Raw genomic sequence first — 8,443 nt, forward strand, 5'->3', positions numbered from 1 at the left:
TGGTTGTCTAAAAAATTTGCTGTTGGGAATGTTTATTTTGGAAGTTTGTTGACAAGAAACAGTATTAATCTAAAAAATCGTTCACTTGCCATGGATAGGACTAGGTCAAGCAAAACCTTTCAAAATTTGAAATTTTCTATACTGTTATTAATGAAACGACTAATGCTTTGATTTCATTCAAGCCTCAAAAAAGTAGGGTGTTATTTCACCTTTTTTTTTTAATTTACTATTTTTTTCATTTAGAGAACTTTAAAATTTTAAGCTTTTTCTCTTCTACAAAACTTAGAATAGTTGACGCATATGCAAAATTTTAAGGTAAGGGTACTAAAAGTACGTTAATTAATTCAACGAAAAAAAAAAGTTAGTTAGATGATAATTGATTTGGTAAATATTTTAAGAAGAGAGTTGATACTTATTGGAAGCGATAATTAAAATAAAATCGAAATTAGTTTTGTTAATTAGTCTCATTTTCATGTATTTGTATTGGCTTTATTTTGTACCAAATTTATATGTAATTCTCCATATCTTGATATATTTTTTGGTGGATTACATGTTGTCTTAGTTGGTTTGCTTGAGCCCTAGAAAAGGTTTGTCAAAGCAGTTTAGAGTGGGTTTGTGACTTGCTCGGGACAAAGATTGCTCGCAAAGCTGCCATGCATCAAGAAAGGGGGAGTCTTTTTGTCCTCTGTGTTGCAACATTTCGCGACCTAGCTAGCTCACAATTAGTTCGCAACTAGAGTCAGGACAAATTAATCTCATCTGTAGACAACTCATTTTCAAAACAACACACAATACACACTCTTCCTTTCCAATTCTTTAGATCTCCAAAAATTGAGAAAAAAAATCCTAGAGAGAATACTGAGTGATTTTGTGAGTGATGTTGCTCACTTTAGAGAGAGAGAGAGAGAGAAGCCATTTTTCTGTTGTTAGAATCCACAACTTTTCTCTTTTTTATCCCTCTCACCATGATTTTATCTTAAAGAGGAGATTGCTACCTCCACCACCAACATATATTCTGAGTGTTAGTGAGTTGTTGGTTGTGGGAACCTTTGGAGATCCAAACCACAAATCCTAGCTTCACTTGGTGACTAGCAGTTGGTCACTCAACCAGCATAACTTTGTAGAAGAAAAGAGTGTTGGAACTAAAACAAAATAATGATGCGCTTTCCTCACTTACTCTCACAAACACTCACACTCACAAATTAAGGGCCAGTTTGGTACGTGTGTTTAAACAATGGTTTTCAATTTTTTTAAAAGTACATGTGAGTGAAAAAATGTGTAAAAATACGTGTAATATTGTTTAAAAATTGAAAATATGTGTTTAAACTCACGTACCAAATAGGGCCTAAGTAAAGGGAGAGAGAGTGGAGAGGGAAGAGTTATAACTCTTTAAAGTTTTGTATTTCTCTTCAACTCTTACTTAGAACTTGACGGATGAATCGGTTTATATGGTACACCATCCAATCTTTAACTTAAACTACATTTATTTTTCTAATTCTTACCTTCATAAATCCCACACATAACTTCAATAAACTCCTCACTACATTAACTTATGAAACTCACACTTATTTATGAAAGATTAATTAAAAACAAGTTTAACTTCTAACATCTCCCCTTAAACTTGTTTTCTTGATTACTCCAAGTAAGGCTTGCAGCTTGTTACATGTGTCATACTTGAGTGGTTTAGTGAGTATATTTGTAACCTGATTATGTGACTTCACGAACTCAAGATGAGCTTCCTTTCTTGCAATACATTCTCAAATAAAATGATACTTTGTGTCGATGTGCTTGCTTCGGTCATGAAAGACTGGATTCTTTGCAAGAGCTAATGTTGACTTATTGTCCACAAATATCTTCGTAGCTTCTTCTTAAACCATTTGCAACTCTTTCAATAAAAGCATGACAAACACTGAAGGTAGCAGTAACATACTCAACTTCACAAGTGGATAGCTTCACGATTGGCTGCTTTTTGGACGTTCGTGTAGTATCACCCATATAGAATACAAAACCAATATTACTCTTTCTATCATTCGTGTCTCTGGCCCAATCACTATCACTGTAGCCAATAAGTTAAAAATCTTTAGAGGGTGAATACAACAGTTCATAATCTAGTGTAACTTTTAAATAGCGAAGAATTCTCTTGGCAATCTTCAAATGAGTCTTTGTCGGTGCTTCCATGTAACGACTAACTAATCCAACGCCAAAAAGAATGTCTGGTTTTGTACATGTTAGATACCTTAGACTTCCAACCAAACTCTTGAAGAATGTTGGATTAACCTTCTCTTCATCATCATGCTTTGACAACTTCACCCCACATTCTTAAGGGGTGCTAACTGGAATGGAATTTAACATCTTAAACTTCTCAAGAGTATTATTCGCATAACCTTCTTAGGAAATAAAAATCTCATCCTTCATTTGCTTCACTTCAATGCCTAGATAATAGGCTATAAGTCCAATATCTGCCATTTCAAACTCCTTAGTCATTGCTATCTTGAAGTCTTCAAACATACTTGGATTGTTGCCTGTAAAAATCAAATCATCTACATACAGACAAACAATTAAAATATCTCCATTTTTATGCACATTACAATAAAGCGCATGTTCATGTGGGTATTAAAAAACCCATTAACCTAGAAGTATTTGTCAATTCTACTATTCCAAGCTCTTGGTGCCTGTGTCAGGCCATATAGAGCTTTTTTCAACTTCAAAACTTTATTTTCCTGCCCCTTTACAACATAGCTTATAGGTTGCTCAACATAAAGTTCTTCCTCAAGATAGACATTCAAAATTGCAAATTTTACATCCATTTGGAAAATTCTCCTTTTATTCTAAGTTGCTAAAGAAATTAGCAATCATATAGTTTCCAAACAAGCAACTGGGAAAAATACCTCATCATAATCAATACATTGCCTTGACTATAGCCTTTCACCACCAATCTTGCCTTGTATCTCTCTACCTCTCCTTTTGCATTCTTCTTCAATTTGTACATCCATTTTACACCAATTGTCTTCTTTCCAGTTGGAAGAGTTGCAAGCTCCCATGTATCATTCTTCTTTATTGCCTTGATCTCTTCGTCCATAACATTTCTCCATTTTTTGTCTTGCACTGCTTCTTCAAATCCTATAGGTTCACAATCAGCAAACAAACAAAAAAGTGTTACATCATCTATAATCTCTGTTGAATCATAAAAATCTGGAGACTTCTCATTTTTCTTGGTATTTCACTAGAACTTCTTTCTAGTAAAGATGATGATGATGGACTTTCATGAATGGGAGATGATGCTACTAGTGATGGAAGTGGAGTGATAGGCTCTTCGTGAACTTCATTCCCTTGATCTTCCTCTTCAGATAGAGGAAAAAAATCATTCTTCTCCTCTTCTTGGGTGCTCCAATCCCATGTGTCTTGTTCGTCAAATTCCACATCTCGACTAACAATGACTTTTCTAGTGCTCAAATTATGGAGCTTATAGCCTTTAGAGCTTGGATCATAGCCAATGAACACATACTTCTTTCTTTTATCATCTAACTTGGATCTTCTTGATTTGGTACATGTGCATATGCAATGCTCCCAAACACACGAAGATGGGAAACTGTAGGCTTTTTCCTACTCCAAGCTCGTTGTGGAGGTTTTCCTTGTACACTTCTTGTGGGGCAATGATTGGACAAATAGATTGCACAATCTATAGCTTTAGCCCAAAATTATATAGGCATTTTCTTACTCTTCAACATGCTTTTGGTCATATTAAGAATTGAACAATTCTTTCTTTTTGCTACACCATTCTATTATGGTGACCTTGGAACTGTTAAGGGGCGGCGAATCCCATTTGCTTCACAAAATTCTTTGAATTCATTTGTGTGAATTCGCCTCCTTTAATAGATCTTAAGGCCTTAATTTCATGGCCACTCTGCTTTTCTACAAATGCCTTGAATTTCTTAAATGCACCAAATGCTTCAGATTTATGCTTCAAAAAATAAACCCATGTTTTTCTACTAAAATCATCAATAAAGAGAAGAAAGTAGTTATTTTTAACAAGTGATGATAGCTTGATAGGTCCACACATATTAGTATGAATAGGTTGCAATGGCTTGGTTGCTCTTGTACTAGCTTCTTTTGGAAAGCTCTTCCTTAATTGCTTGCCAAGAAGACATCCTTCACAAAGCTAATTAGGATGCTCAATGGAAGGCAATCCTCTCACCATCTTCATCTTTGTCAACAACTGTAGTCCTCCAAAGTTTAAGTGCCCAAATCTTAGATGTCAAAGCCAAGAAGAATCTTTAAAACAAGCCTTCAGACATCTAATAACATCAGTTTGAATATTTAACAAGAATATTCTATTTCTTGTCATAGGCACATTAGCTATCACATTATTTCTATGATCCCTTATTAAGTAACTACGATCTTTCAACTGGATATCATAGTCTTTCTTAAGAAGTTGTCCCAAACTCAAAATATTAGTTTTCATACTTGGCATATAATGTACATTAGAAATGAATTTATGATCTCCATTCTTTAAACGGATAAGAATTTTACCTATCCCCTTCACTAAAACTTTGGATGAGTCACCAAAGGTAACACTCTCGACCACAAATTCATCAATCTCCATAAACATCCTTTTATTCCCACACATATGGTTGCTAGCACCAGAGTCAAGATACCATGCACTATTTTCTTCTTTGTCTTCTCCTTTGTATGCCAACAACAAAGTCGGCTCCATTTCTTCATTTTTATCTTCAAAATAGTTAACTTTCTCCTCAATAGTGTTAGCGGCATTTTTACATTCAGAAGCATGATGCCCATACTTTTGACAATTATAACATTTGATATTAGACTTATCATACCTTCTTTTATACGGTTTTGAGAAACTTCCCCTTCCACGATCTTTTGTGGATTGTGAACTCTGACTCCTCTCTTCATAATTGGGAGAGTTTTGACCATTCCTTCCTCCAGATCCTCTCCCTCTACCACGTTCACGTCCTTGGCTTCTTTGGCTACTTTCAATCCAACCTTTCTCATTCAAGGTGAGCTTTGCTTGTAGGACTTGCCCCAAAGGCTCTTGCTTCTTCTTATTGAGCCTTTCTTCATGGGCTTGTAATGATCCCATGAGTTGGTCAATGGTCATTGAGTTCAAGTCTTTTGACTCCTTAATCACCACAATGATATAGTCAAACTTAGAAGTTAATGATTGTAGATTTTTTTTCTACCACACGAACATCATCCAAGTTCTCACAATATCTCTTCAATTGATTTACAATTGCTGACACCCTTGCAAAATAATCTGAACTAGATTCAGATTCTTTCATGTGCAAACCTTCAAATTCGCCTCTCAATGTTTGAAGGCGCACTTTCTTCACTTTATCAACTCTTGTTAGAGAGTTTTTAAGAATCTCCCATGCTTGCTTGGATGAAGTTGCATTTGCAACTTTCTCAAACATAGTTTCATCCAAACCCTGGTAGATCAACGTAAGAGCTTGTTGATCTTTCTTTTGAGCTTTTTTCAAGGCTTCCATTTGGTTTGGGGTCAAAGATTATTCATTTTGTAACTCCACATAACCTTTCTCCACAACCTCCCATGCATCTTGGGATCTGAGCAACGCCTTCATTTGGATACTCCAATTTTTAAAGCTTTGTTTGGTAAGTTGAGGAAATTGGAACGACGTCATCCCATTAGCAATAGCCATTCTCACCACGAACCGATTGGCTCTAATACCACTTTGTTGGAAATAAAACAAAATATTGATGGATCTTTCCTCACTTACTCTCACAAACACTTACACACTACTTAGTATATAAAAGAGACTCACACTCACAAATTAAATAAAGGGAGAGAGAGTGGAGAGGGAAGAGTTAGAACTCTTTAAAGTTTTGTATTTCTCTTTAACTCTTACTTAGAACTTGATGAATGAATGGGTTTATATAGTACAACATCTAACCTTTAACTCAAACTACATTTATTTTTCTAACTATTACATTCATAAATCTCACACATAACTTCAATAAACTTCTCACTACATTAACTTATGAAACTCACATTTATTTATGAAAGATTAATTAAAAACAAGTTTAACTTCTAACAAAGGCTCAGCGAAGTTGGATGCTAGCTAGACTTTGGAGGGCTCAAGTACTCAAGGAGATTTAGGTTTGGAAGTTCTGCTTCAAGTTTATATTGTATCTATTCTATGGTGGAGTTCCGACTTGGAGGGTTGATGGAAAGGTTTTTCACTTGGGTCTCCAATTTCCTCCTTGAAAACACATTTTGGTGTTTTCGTTTGATTTGGTCTTTTACTTTCTTCACTCTATAATACTTTCTTGCTTTATTTTGTTTATTGCTGTGCATGGATAGTATGATTGGCTAATCACTTATATTGGGACGCTTATTGTTAGTTAGGATTAAAAATGATTAAGTGGTAAAATTGGATATTGAAGGTCTAAATATTTGATGTTGTGTGAGCTTATCTTTCCATTAGTATAACTAACTTATAATTCTATGTTTATGCATGGATACACTTAAATATATACAATAAAATGCATAGTATAATTCCTATATGTATACTTTAAATTATATTGATAGTCAATTTTATATTTTGTTAACTCTTAAAAAAATTTGTAAGGATATTATTAGGTATAAAATGTAAATTATCAATGTTTTTTTTTAATTATTGTGAAACACTTTTTTTTAATGATTCATTTATTCTAGACTTTTTGGTTTTTGTACTTAATAACTCACTTAGATGAATATTTATGATGTGCCCCACATTTGATTCTAAAATTAAGAAATAAAACTCTTTAAGAATAAATGATTTAGGACACATGGCGCAAAATTAGAATTTTAGTTTAGAATTTTAATTTGAGTTTTTTTCAGCTTTACCTATTATTATATATGTAAAAGCGAGTATATTTGTTTGTGATTAATTTCTATAGCGTAATCTGTGACCCCCATTCTCCTATAGCTTGGAAAATCGCTTAATGCACCCCCTCTCTTCGATGGGAAATATTATGCATTATGGAAAGTTCTTATTAAAGCAGTTCTTATTCTCCGGATGATACTATTTAGGCCTCTTTTAAGCCCAAATAGTAAGGCGTTAAATGTTATGTATTATTATTATTATTATTATTTTGAGAAGAAATGTTATGTATTAGAGAGTAAAAGACAAGCACAATGAGGCTTCTTATTCATACATGAAACAATAAATGCAAGCAAGCTCGATGAACAACGCAAAGCCTTCACAAAGCTTCCACATATTCCCCATGACGCCAACACTACACAGTTCGTTACTCCCCATTTGTTATGAGTATATAGAGCCAACTCTATTAGAAACCTGCGGAAAGAAAGATAACTCTTGAAAACAAAGCAGAGAGGCCTATGAAATGGAGAAGCTCATCAAATATGTAAAGAAGTTGAAGAAATTGCAAAGGTCTTCTAGTAGAAGCTCTGATCAAGATAATACAGAGGAACCGCTTCAATCTTAGGCCTAACATTTTTATTTGAGAGACAGAGGAACCAGTTGATCTTGCTATTGTATCTCCGGTCTCCTTTGAGCCCTTGAATGTAGTAGAGTATTTAGTTATGAGAAAAACAGAGAGCTAGAGAGGAGAAAAGATAAGCTAGAGAGAAAAGACTGATTGGTGAATTTCTGTATTTCTGCATATTGAATCAAAACTGATTTGTACAATAGTATATATATACAAGAACTAACACCAGAAACAAATAATTAATCTGCAACTAACCCCACATTATACGGATCCTAATCTAACACCCAATTTCAACTAATCCCAGAATTACACGTGTCCCTATATACATCTTCTAATAAACTTAAAACTAAACTACAAGTCATATATTAAAATTCATTAGTTCAGGTCAATCGTATAGCAAGCTAATCTTCCAACACTATTCTGTTTCATTCCTCTGCCTCTCTGCCTGAACTACCTCTTCACTTCTTGCTTGCATCTGCCTTCTTCTTCTTGTTCTTATTTTTACACTCATCCAAATTTTGACATTAGTAGAGAAGATTTTGTGTGGTACTTAACAAGCTATTTCAAATTTACAATTTGTTAATTCTATCAGGCATATAGATATAGGATGTGGGAAACCCAAAGCTAGCAGAACCCGTTGTTTGCTAAATGCTATTTGAACGAAGGAAATAAATAAATAAATAAAAACTAACTATCATCATCATCATTGTTATTGACTTCTTCTCTCTTTTTTCTTTTTTTTTAATCATATAAAAGAACATTTGAAAACCCAGAGCTCTCAGCTAGAGGAACTCATCATTTTCTCTGCGAACTTTGGCAAAAGGCAAGTCATCTATAATTATATGTTTTCCATGTACATATCTTCCAAGAGATTTTTATTTTTATTTTTTTCCAACCACTCTTTAACACACAAATATGATAGTGGCATTTGAAACATGTTCAACGTACCAATAGTGTGGCCTAGAAAGAGTAA

The sequence above is a fragment of the Castanea sativa genome, chromosome 6 (assembly GCF_040712315.1).
Source record: "Castanea sativa cultivar Marrone di Chiusa Pesio chromosome 6, ASM4071231v1".
Taxonomy (NCBI): domain Eukaryota; kingdom Viridiplantae; phylum Streptophyta; class Magnoliopsida; order Fagales; family Fagaceae; genus Castanea; species Castanea sativa.